General features: G+C 39.8%; 1 protein-coding gene and 1 long non-coding RNA gene across 2 annotated transcripts in view; both read left to right on the forward strand.

The window, feature by feature from the left end:
• Nucleotides 1-6: 6 nt before the first annotated feature.
• Nucleotides 7-4,117, forward strand: LOC111652532 (uncharacterized). Its single transcript, XR_002760603.2, has 2 exons — nt 7-1,494; nt 1,529-4,117. It is a non-coding gene; the product is annotated as an uncharacterized LOC111652532 (long non-coding RNA).
• A 1,931-nt stretch (nt 4,118-6,048) lies between these two features.
• Nucleotides 6,049-10,109, forward strand: part of LOC111652534 (uncharacterized) — a 10,355-nt gene continuing 6,294 nt past the window's right edge. Inside the window, exon 1 of the mRNA XM_023402816.2 lies at nt 6,049-6,306. The gene's annotated coding sequence lies outside the window, so the exon portion shown is untranslated. The remainder of the gene's footprint in view (nt 6,307-10,109) is intronic.

Genomic DNA, 10,109 nt, shown 5'->3' on the forward strand with positions numbered 1-10,109 from the left:
TCAGACTCTGTTCAGACTGCGTTCAGACTGCGTTCAGACTCTGTTCAGACTGCGTTCAGACTGCGTTCAGACTCTGTTCAGACTCTGTTCAGACTGCGTTCCGACTGCGTTCAGACTCTGTTCAGACTCTGTTCAGACTGCGTTCAGACTCTGTTCAGACTCTGTTCAGACTCACACTTCTCTGGTGACAGTTTTATTTGAATCATTCCTACACTTTCCTCTGTTTGTTTCAACACTGTCTTTGTACCATTCATACAGCAGGAAGACGTGGAGGGATGACGGATATGAATATGAATCTATCAGTGATTTATCCTGGTAATCTTCATGTATTGATGTTTTTTCTGCTCTGTGATGCTTCAGCACGAACAATCAGCTGTTTCCAACATTTTTTTAAGCTTTGTAAATGTTGCAAACTGAGACTTTTTCTAGTGATTCTGTTTTTAACTCGTTCGAACAAACATTTGAAGCAATATGAAGCTTGAACTCTGCCGAGCGGCCGAGTTTGATCTGCTGAAGAACTGTTGAAAAGAGCCTGTTCACAGCTGCTGGTGAACGTTCATTCGCAAAAAAAACAATCAGACCACCATCGAAAATTAAAACCTTAAGGTGCGTTTGATTTTGGTGGATCCTGAACCCAGCTAGTCTCGGGTAAAATCGTACTTTAATTTGAAAATATAATTAATACTTTACTGTTTAATTTCCTGTCTCTGCCTCTGAACACTGCTTAAGTAACTGAAGCTTTGCAGCTTTGCTAATATCTGAATTACCCAACTGCTTTTCTGCAAACCCCGAGCATCTTCGTCTGATCTCATCGTTGCACTTTCAGCCTCCACGCGGGTTCAGATACCTCATTTTTCTTTGTGAAACATTTCAAGTGTTTTATTGTTTTTCCTCTTTCCACACAGACCTCATTACCTCAGCAGATGTACAGCGTTGATATTTGACTACAGTAACATGTTTATTTTATTTTTTCACTTTGAATGCGTCTCAGATTTTTAAAATGGAGCCTGAAGCTGTTGCGTAAGAACCACATGACTGAAAACACACATCTTCTCAGGTTGAACAAAAATATGTTTTAACTGTTTTCACATTAATGTTCACCAGGCTTAAAGACGCCCTGATATATGGAAGCTTTTTTATGCCAAGACAAAAGACAAAAATTAGGAATCATAAAAATAAAAATACACATGGTCAAAATGATCAGATTCCACTCTTATTTTAATTTACTTACTTGGTCATTTTAAGTTTTGACTCACCGTCAGTATTTTTGTTTTATGAATCCTAATAATTAATCTCAGTTTTGTAATGCGGTGTATTACCTGTTTGAAATAACTATTGTAGATGTTTCAAAGTTTTTGTCAAACATTGTTTGTTTATTTTGATTGGCAACTTTCCAAAAATAATATCACACAGTAATGATAAATAGGTTTTGCATGGCACTTGGTAAAAGAACTAAAGACTAATGATGAGCTCAAACATGGAGCTATAACCAAAGTTAAAAAGATAAAATATAATATTAAAAGAATAGAAAGAAAAAAACACAAGCAACATAAAATACACACAACAGCTTTCATATGAGAAAAGAATTATCAACCAGTTCCAGATGTGTCCTGATGTTTGATGCTTTGGTCCGACATACAGTTATGTGGTTTTTACTGGATAGCAGCTGCTTCTCTGCACTGTGATGATAAAATACATACAGCTGCTGCTGCCAGAGGAAAACCTTGTATCTCCAATATTAACTTTAATTGTTTACTGAACTAAAACATGAAAGAAGAAAATAGAGTAGAAAGGTGAAGATTAGAGACAGAGGAAATGGTGAGGTTTTCCTCTGACAGCAACAGCATCATGTGACCTATTAACCAATCATTGCTCCTCCTGTCCTTGTTTACAAAGCCATAAAAGAGAGAAATGTATCTGGTTGAAAACACGAAGGGAAATTAGATTTTATGAAGTGAAGATAATTAAAGTGTGGAGACAGTTTATTTTTCTTTGTGTTGTTGGCAGGACAAGTTTGATTTCCTGAAGTTCAAATATTATAAATATTATATGTTTGTCAAATGATCTCCATAACAAGCTCTTAACATTTTTTAATGATCAGAGTTCTTGTAATTTTGAGTTTTTTCAAAATGAGACGATTTTTTTTCTTGTTATTATATTAATTACATTAATATCATATTATTATAAATATGAGACGCAGACAAAAGATGTTTTTTCTTAATTAAAATGTAGCACCTCATTATTGCAAGTAAGGCTAAAATATAAGCAAAAAACATAATTTTTTTGGTTGTTTTTTCGTTTTTTCCATTTCACTGAAAATATAAAAATGATGTGATTTTTGTTGGTCATGTTCCTCTACGTCTGGAGAATGATTTGTAGGCCAGAGCGCCTCTGTAGCACCACAACACTGATGGTGATATCAATGCTAATGCTAAGAACGCACAACAATGTGACACATTTTACCTTCATCAGAAAAATCACAGCTCCTGTGATTTGGATATTTGCACTTGGACATATTGCAATTTTGATTATATTTCCATTAATTGTTCCAACCAAATTACAAGAGAACTGCTCCTCATTTTGTGAAAAATCTGAAATTATGAGATATCTTATATTTATGAAACACCAAGTCTTATCTTCAGGATTACATAAAACATATCGTTAGTTTTCTAAAATGATTTTCTTTCAGAATTTAGAAACGGAGTCATTATGATGTGATACAGTAAAGAAGTACAGAAAAATCTTGTAAATAACCCTTCCCAGAATTACAGGACGTTCACCCCATAAATACGATAATCACGCACAACAAGATGTTTTTTTAGTATCTGATAATTACCAGAAATTATCTTCAATTTCTATTTATTTGATTTTTTTTTTTTTTTTTTAACTTGTGATTTCTGGTTGTGAAGTACTTATTTTATTTTGTGACTTATAAAATAATTTCAATCAGATTCATTTCTCTTCAAACATTGTTTAAAAAGGAGGACGTTCAAAGAAAAGAGCCTGTAGCTGTTACACGTCAAACATTGGATCATTTACTGAGACGCATTCAGAGGCCGTTCATGTGTACATATCACAGAGCACATCACGACTCCTGAGACTTCTGTTTTATTGTTGGACATTTTCAAGTGGTTGTGGTTCCCACGTGGAAAGAAAACCATTTTGTTTCAGTTCAGCCTCTTTGATTAAAGTTCAGGCTGTGAACAAGCAAAATGAGCAAAAGAAGGGATTCGACTCTGCAGTAAAAATTTATTTTCACTGGGAGCCCAGAGAGACGTGTCTCTTTAAATAACATGATCCTACTGGGTTCCTTAAAGAACCCTTTATAGTCCCTTTGTAAAAGAATAGCTGGAGTTTGTGAAATGTCACGCTGGGGTTCCTCAGGGAACGATCCGAGCTCCTCTTATTGTTTGATGCAAATGTGAGAATGAGGGGATGAAAGGGATGTTTTAGTGTTTTTATTATTTTCAATATAAATGGTTTTACTTTAAAGCAGGCTGTATGTTTGTAATAATGACACAGGGAAACGTCATGTTCAAATCCTGGAGCTTTTTTTATTATTGTTAATGTTGTTTTCAATCTGTTTTTACTCCCTGTATAATCTCAATGAACTGAAAGAGTTTATCTCAGTGTTTGGATTTTATGCAATACTTTTGATAATATGTTCCCTTTTTATAATTCAACACTCTAATAAAACCAAATCTAAAAGAATTTCCTATTTAACAATAAAATTCAAAAAGACATTTCAACCTGTAGTCAGGAAATGGAAAAAGCTAATTTCCATCGTAAGTCAATGTTAAAATTGACTTGAAATTGATATGAACTTTGACCTTTTTGTGACCAGTGTCAGTTTTGAGTGAATCATTGCCAACTTTTTACAACTTGAACCGGTGAAATGGTGAATCTTCACTGATGTGTTTGGCTCTTTTACCTTGTGCCCCGTGTTGATCACAGCTGCACCATTTGAATGTCATTTACGCCAAGTTCCAACTGTCTGCCAGGACGATGAAGGCGATGGTGATGGTGTGTTTTTTATTTTTATTACCTGTTTAACTCAATGAGAGCGGGTCCTTTTTAGTGTTGAAATTCAAATAAAACCAATAAATGTTCACAACTACCCAGCCGGGTCTGACGGCTCTTATTCACTCAACTAACTACCTTTACCCTTTCATTTTTAAATTAAAAAAAATATATATATATATGTATGTGTCTTTTTCCTAAATGTTGGTACTTCTGTGAAATCTTGATTAAGTAGCTGCTGAAGTTAAATGTGTCACATGACAGTAAAGTTGGAAATGTGGGAGTGGTCACAGCTGCTTATCAGATTAAGTCTGGTGTTAATCTATGTTTGCTGTATGATGCTGAGCATCATGACTGATGGTCACAGTCCAAACTCACATGTAGCATCTCAATGAGCTTTACAGGCCCACAGCAGCTAAAGCTATAAATAATGAGTTATTGTTGTTATTGCATCCTCTTATGGTGGGAGTACATTAATGATTCCCTGTTAAACATTTTATTGTTGTAACTTTCATCACAAACTCTATAACAGCAGCAGTGGTAGTTCTTGTTCTTGTTATAGTGAGCAGTTGCTACAGTAACAGACGAATTCAGTGTAAACAGTTGGTGTTCGCTGTAGAAACTATTCATGTTTAAAGGAGCAGAAATTCGGAGCTGTCACATTAAATATAAACTAATGTACAGAACATTTTTGTGGTGGAATTAGAAAATTAACTACATGTCCTATATTGAACCACAGTGTCTGTGATGTGACTGTTAACGTTTAGCAACGTAACCACAGAGACAAAATGACAACAAAACTCGTAGGAGGGTCGGGACCTTTCTCTTGTCTTTGCCCAGGGGCCCATTTTCTCATAACGTGTAAAGTTATAAAATGACAGAAAACTGACGGATTAACAAATGAAAACATAAATTATTCATTTAAATTCTTGTGAAAATTGATGTTTACAACAGGCAAGAGATGTTTTTTTTTTCTCAGAATTCTGAGTTTAAAGTGTATAATAAAAAAAACAATTCTTAGAAAAAAAATTGAGTTAAAGTCAGAAAAAAACAAAGAAAATTACATGTGGCCCTAATCCTCTTCCATAATTACCTATGAAGTATTGATGGCCTGGATTCAGACGGTTTACAACTTCAGAATGACAAAAGGCAAAAAAGGACAAAGACAAATGTAAAGCACATCACACTAAATGTAACTAAGTGATTCATTAGGCCTTTGTATTGTACTGTAATGTCATACGTATATATATATATATATATATATATATATATGTGTATGTATATGTGTATATGTGTGTGTGTGTATATATATATATATATATGTATGTATATGTGTGTATGTGTGTGTGTGTGTGTGTGTATATATATATATATGTGTATGTATATGTGTGTGTGTATATATATATATATATGTGGGTTTCATCACATAATTAGCAAAAAAGTGTGAATAGTTTTGAGTTGTGTCTAAACTCATGTCTGAGCTGTAACTGTGTTTAACTACCTGCGTGCACCTTTACACATCAGTGCGTTTCAGAGAGTGAAAATGTGTTTAGAGTTTTGTGAAAAGGTGAAATGAGATCTGAAACTTGTCTGACCAGGTGGAAATAGTTCATGGTTTGGCCAATAGTGACTGACTCTGTAGAAGTGTTCAGGCCACTGACTGTTTGTTTCAGAGGATGGAATTTAGTGTTTTAGTAATTAAGAAAAACTGTAATACCTTCTAAGGCTTTTATTTTGACGGAGCTGAAATCACTGCCTTTTAAGACTTTTCAGGAGCCGCTGATGTCCTGTAATTGTCCCGGAGTGACGTCACTAAATTGCCACTTGAACGCGGTGACCCGGCGCAGCGGGGCGCGTGGAGCTGAGAGAGAGAGAGACAGAGACAGAGATCCAGGTGACTATGATGATTCTGTAACAATGTAGCGAGCGCGTACCCGCTCTGCGCGCGACGCTGATCACTGTACCCACCTCCTGCCGTTACTGTGGTTACCTACATACCCGCCTGAACGGGTATGTGCATGAGCGAGCAGCGGGCAGGCAGGCAGGAAGGGAAGGAAGGAAGGGAGGAAGGGAAGGGAAGGAAGGAAGGAGGAGTACCGAAGGGGGGAAAGAAGCGAGAGAGGAAGGAGGGAGCGGAATTAGTCAGTGATAGAGGGGAGGAGAGGAGGAGAGGCGGCGGGTTGTTCTGCCGAGGTGGACGTGGCGGGTCCAGCAGAGTTAGCTACAAGTGACGGACAGCGGACCGAACCGAAGCGGACAGCCTGCCATGAACCGGACCACCCGCAGGTAACGTACCGCTGTGCCCGATGTTATTACCCGCCTGCTCCGCTCCGGAGTGCTCCTTTTCTCGTCCTTGCAGCTCGCTGCCGCTCCGCTCGGTTTCCTGCTTGTTTAACGGGCTGCACGGCTCTCTGACAGATAATGCCCGCGAGTGTCATCGTCGGCCGTCGCACGGATTTCACCGATTGACACACTTGGTTTCTTTTGTGTCGGGGCCGCTGTCAGCCGCTCCCCGCTGCGCCCAGCCAGCGTGCTCCCCCCGCTGCCACCTCTCTCCCCGCCTCACTCTCACTTTCTGCCCGTGCTAACATCAGCTAGCCCCGCTAGTTAGCTTAGCAGGCTGCGAACGACGTTAGTGTGATAAACAAGATGGCCACTGGCTAGCTCTGCTAGCTAGCTAGACATGGCAGCTTGCCCTGTCTTTGTACGCCTGAAAAGCTGCTTTAAACACTTCTCCCGCCTCTGTCACCGGGTCTTTGCTCTCTGAGCGCTAGAATCGGTGAAACTAAAAGTCGGTGCTTGTGAACTGGAGGCTGTGGGAGGGAGAAACGGACAGAAACATCCCGATGAAAAAATCACCGCCAGATTCTTTGAGTCAGTAAGTGCAGCGGCTGCGTGGCGACTTGAACAGGATACCTGAGTGTTTGAAGACACAGGTAACCGCCGCGGGAACAACTTTCCTGCCCCCGCACAGCCGCTGGGAGAGAGCCGGGCGGTGGGTCAGCAGGATGCGGACCGCTGCTCAGCCTCTCCGGCCTCTTTGTGTTAAAGTGCAGACTGGTGCTCGGACGTTCAGCGCTGATCCAGCCAGACTGCTGCAAACTTTTCAGTGTGTGTGAGCGGGGAGGCCGCTGCAGCTCCACCGGGGCTCGCTGCTGCTCCACCGGGGCTCGCTGCAGCTCCACCGGGGCTCGCTGCAGCTCCACCGGGGCTCGCTGCTGCTCCACCGGGGCTCGCTGCTGCTCCACCGGGGCTCGCTGCTGCTCCACCGGGGCTCGCTGCAGCTCCACCGGGGCTCGCTGCTGCTCCACCGGGGCTCGCTGCAGCTCCACCGGGGCTCGCTGCAGCGGTGGTGGTTACACAGGTACAACAGTGTCAGGACTCTGTCAGATGATAACTGAACTTCATGCACCAAACCTCACATCTCAAACAAAGAACTTTACCTCCTCCCTCACTGTGAAACTTTTACTTTGCAGTAATAAATTATTTTGTTTTCAAGTCCTGAAACAGTTGATTAGTTGAACTATTTGGATAATTGATTAGTAGTTTGAGTCATTTTTCAAACAAAGAAAGAAAAAACATAAGACTCTCGTTTCAGCCAGTTAGCTTTTCATGTTTATATTACGTATATGTAGATGTTATTTGTAAACTGACTGTTTTGTTGTTGTTGTTGTTGTTGTTGTTGTTGTTGTTGTTTATGGTGTTTATTCCCATGCAGTTGGTTGATAGTAAAGATTAGTGGAAGAGTTTGTACAGATCTCAGGTGTGAGCAGAGTCAAGACCTAAACTTTGTTTTTCAAAACCTCGTCATGTGATCACACGTTCCTCATAATTTATTAAACAGTGACAGTAAATTTACCTAAATAATGAATCAGTTTAAAAATGTATATTTAAGAAAAATCAGACCGGGTGTTATTTTGGTGTGACAGTTAGAAATATCAGCTGTTTCTGAGCTGAATGTTTCCCATGTTGACGTCTATATTACTTTAAAGTGGCCATACACTGTTTTTCTTGAACTTGTCATTATGAAGTAAATGTTAATGACACAGTGTGACGGCTGTAGAATAATGACATCAGTGTTTAGGTTGGTTCCCCATCAGCCTCACTTTCACTAAACATTTCTTTCTGACACAAAATTTCACAGTAAAATGAAGGTTTGATTTACGGCTCAAAGGAAGTGTGTCTGTTACTGCGCAACCAAAACAGGAAGAGGGTCGTGTTTTTGTTTTCCCTGGTAGATATCAGTTGCTTCCCCCAGGTGGTAGAGATGGAGGAACAACTGGAGTAACAGTGGAAACGAGCCTCGTCAGAGGAGACAAAGACATTGAAACTGAGGTAAATCTGGAGTGAACCTCGATGGAAAGACAGACCTTTAGTCCTGGACTTAAACACTGGGACCAGAGAGAGGACAGTGATTTGTCCTGGTCGTCCTGATGCTCAGTCCACTCAGTGTCCAAAGACATCTAAGTTACAGTGAAGTGAAAATACAAAATAAGACGAGACACGTAATTTAACAAAATTAAAACCAGCTTCTCTGAGCTTCATTCATTCTCATCGTTATTTAAGCTGTGATTCGGTCAGTTCTACAAACACCATGATAGTTACATAAGCAACAACAGATTATGATTTGTTTGTTTATTTCATCATTTATTTTGTCTTCAACACAAATAGTTCCTCAACTGGACAGGTACTGGACTGTTGCTAAGCAACACATAAACATGTTCCTGACCTGCACAATGACACTAGCTGCTGCCTCGTCTCCTCGTTCCCTCAGGTGTTCCTGAAGGATCCACCTTCTTCCTTCATCCTCTCCTGACGACGTCGTTTCATTCAAACCTTATTTCTGAAATATTTTCATCTTTGTTTGTTACAGTCTGAGATCGATAACGACGTTAATGTGACGCTGATTAACGGTTGATAGAACAGCTGTGAGGAGGAGTGATACGTGGAGGGAAAAGTCCCAGTGCTGTTGTTCTCTATATCAGCACTGATGGGATGACTCTCGTCCAATCAGATTACTCGGTCTGAACTAACTGTTGTAGAATATAATTTTACATTTTATAGACAGAAATAATTGTTTGTGTTTAATATCTTATTGATTGTGAGTCATTCTACTCTAATATTGACTGATCAGCGTCAGAGCCTCGTTAAGACTCTGGTCCCAGTAAATGAAGCTCAAAGTGAAACAGGACTTCACATTAGAGTAATTGTACTAAAGTAAACTGATGTTTTCACAATCAGTGATAGATCATTGTGTCCAGGGATGGACAGGGTGGGTGGAGCATTATCGTCATTGTAATAGCTGTTTAAAACGCCTCTGATGAAGGTGGAGAGAGCTGCAGATGTTAGGATGATTAATAAATTGGGATGCTGAGCCATAGCAGTTTGCAGGATATTCTTCTTCACAAGACTAAAGAGACGTTTTGGTCCTAGACCTTCATCAGGCAAAAGGTCTCGGACCGAAACGTCACAGTTAATTGTTTGCTGCTAGTCTGACGGTGTGTTCAAGGTCACAACATCAGGAGCTGGTTTCACAGAGACAGACTGTGACTGAGTCTTACATCTAACAAACAGACTTCAGACAGACTGAGTCTGAATTCATCTGTTACACAAAGCACTTTATTCTTCACTATCTTAAGTCGGACTGTGGTGCAAGACTTTCCAAATAAAAAAAAAAAAAAATGGCCGACCGAGGAACCACATCCAACCTCTGAGCTCAGTTTACCTTCAACAGAATGTTTGTGTTTAGGAAGAATTCAAGAGTTGCAGGACGTTTTACTTTGAAAATACAGACGAGTGAAACAACAAAAATTAAAATCTGATTTAGTTAATAAAAACTCTCTCTTTGCTCTCTCCATAACATCTTAGAAAACCGCAAACTATGAGCCGTTTGTTTTTGTCAGGTGCTACTGGTCAGTGCAGGTGTCATTGATTGTTACCATGGTAACATTATCTTAAACCTGAGTCAGTCTGGAGGTGAGGTGTCTGATGTTTGTTTTAAAGTGAGTCAGTCTGTATTTTACTGAGACAGTCTGATGGGTCTCTGTGTAACTGGGTCCAGATGAAGAGGTCGGGGGGGGGGGGGGGGG

This window comes from Seriola lalandi, unplaced genomic scaffold, assembly GCF_002814215.2.
Source record: "Seriola lalandi dorsalis isolate HSWRI2012SDOR001 ecotype SW California unplaced genomic scaffold, Sedor1 jcf7180002054026, whole genome shotgun sequence".
In the NCBI taxonomy this organism is placed as follows: Eukaryota; Metazoa; Chordata; class Actinopteri; order Carangiformes; family Carangidae; genus Seriola; species Seriola lalandi.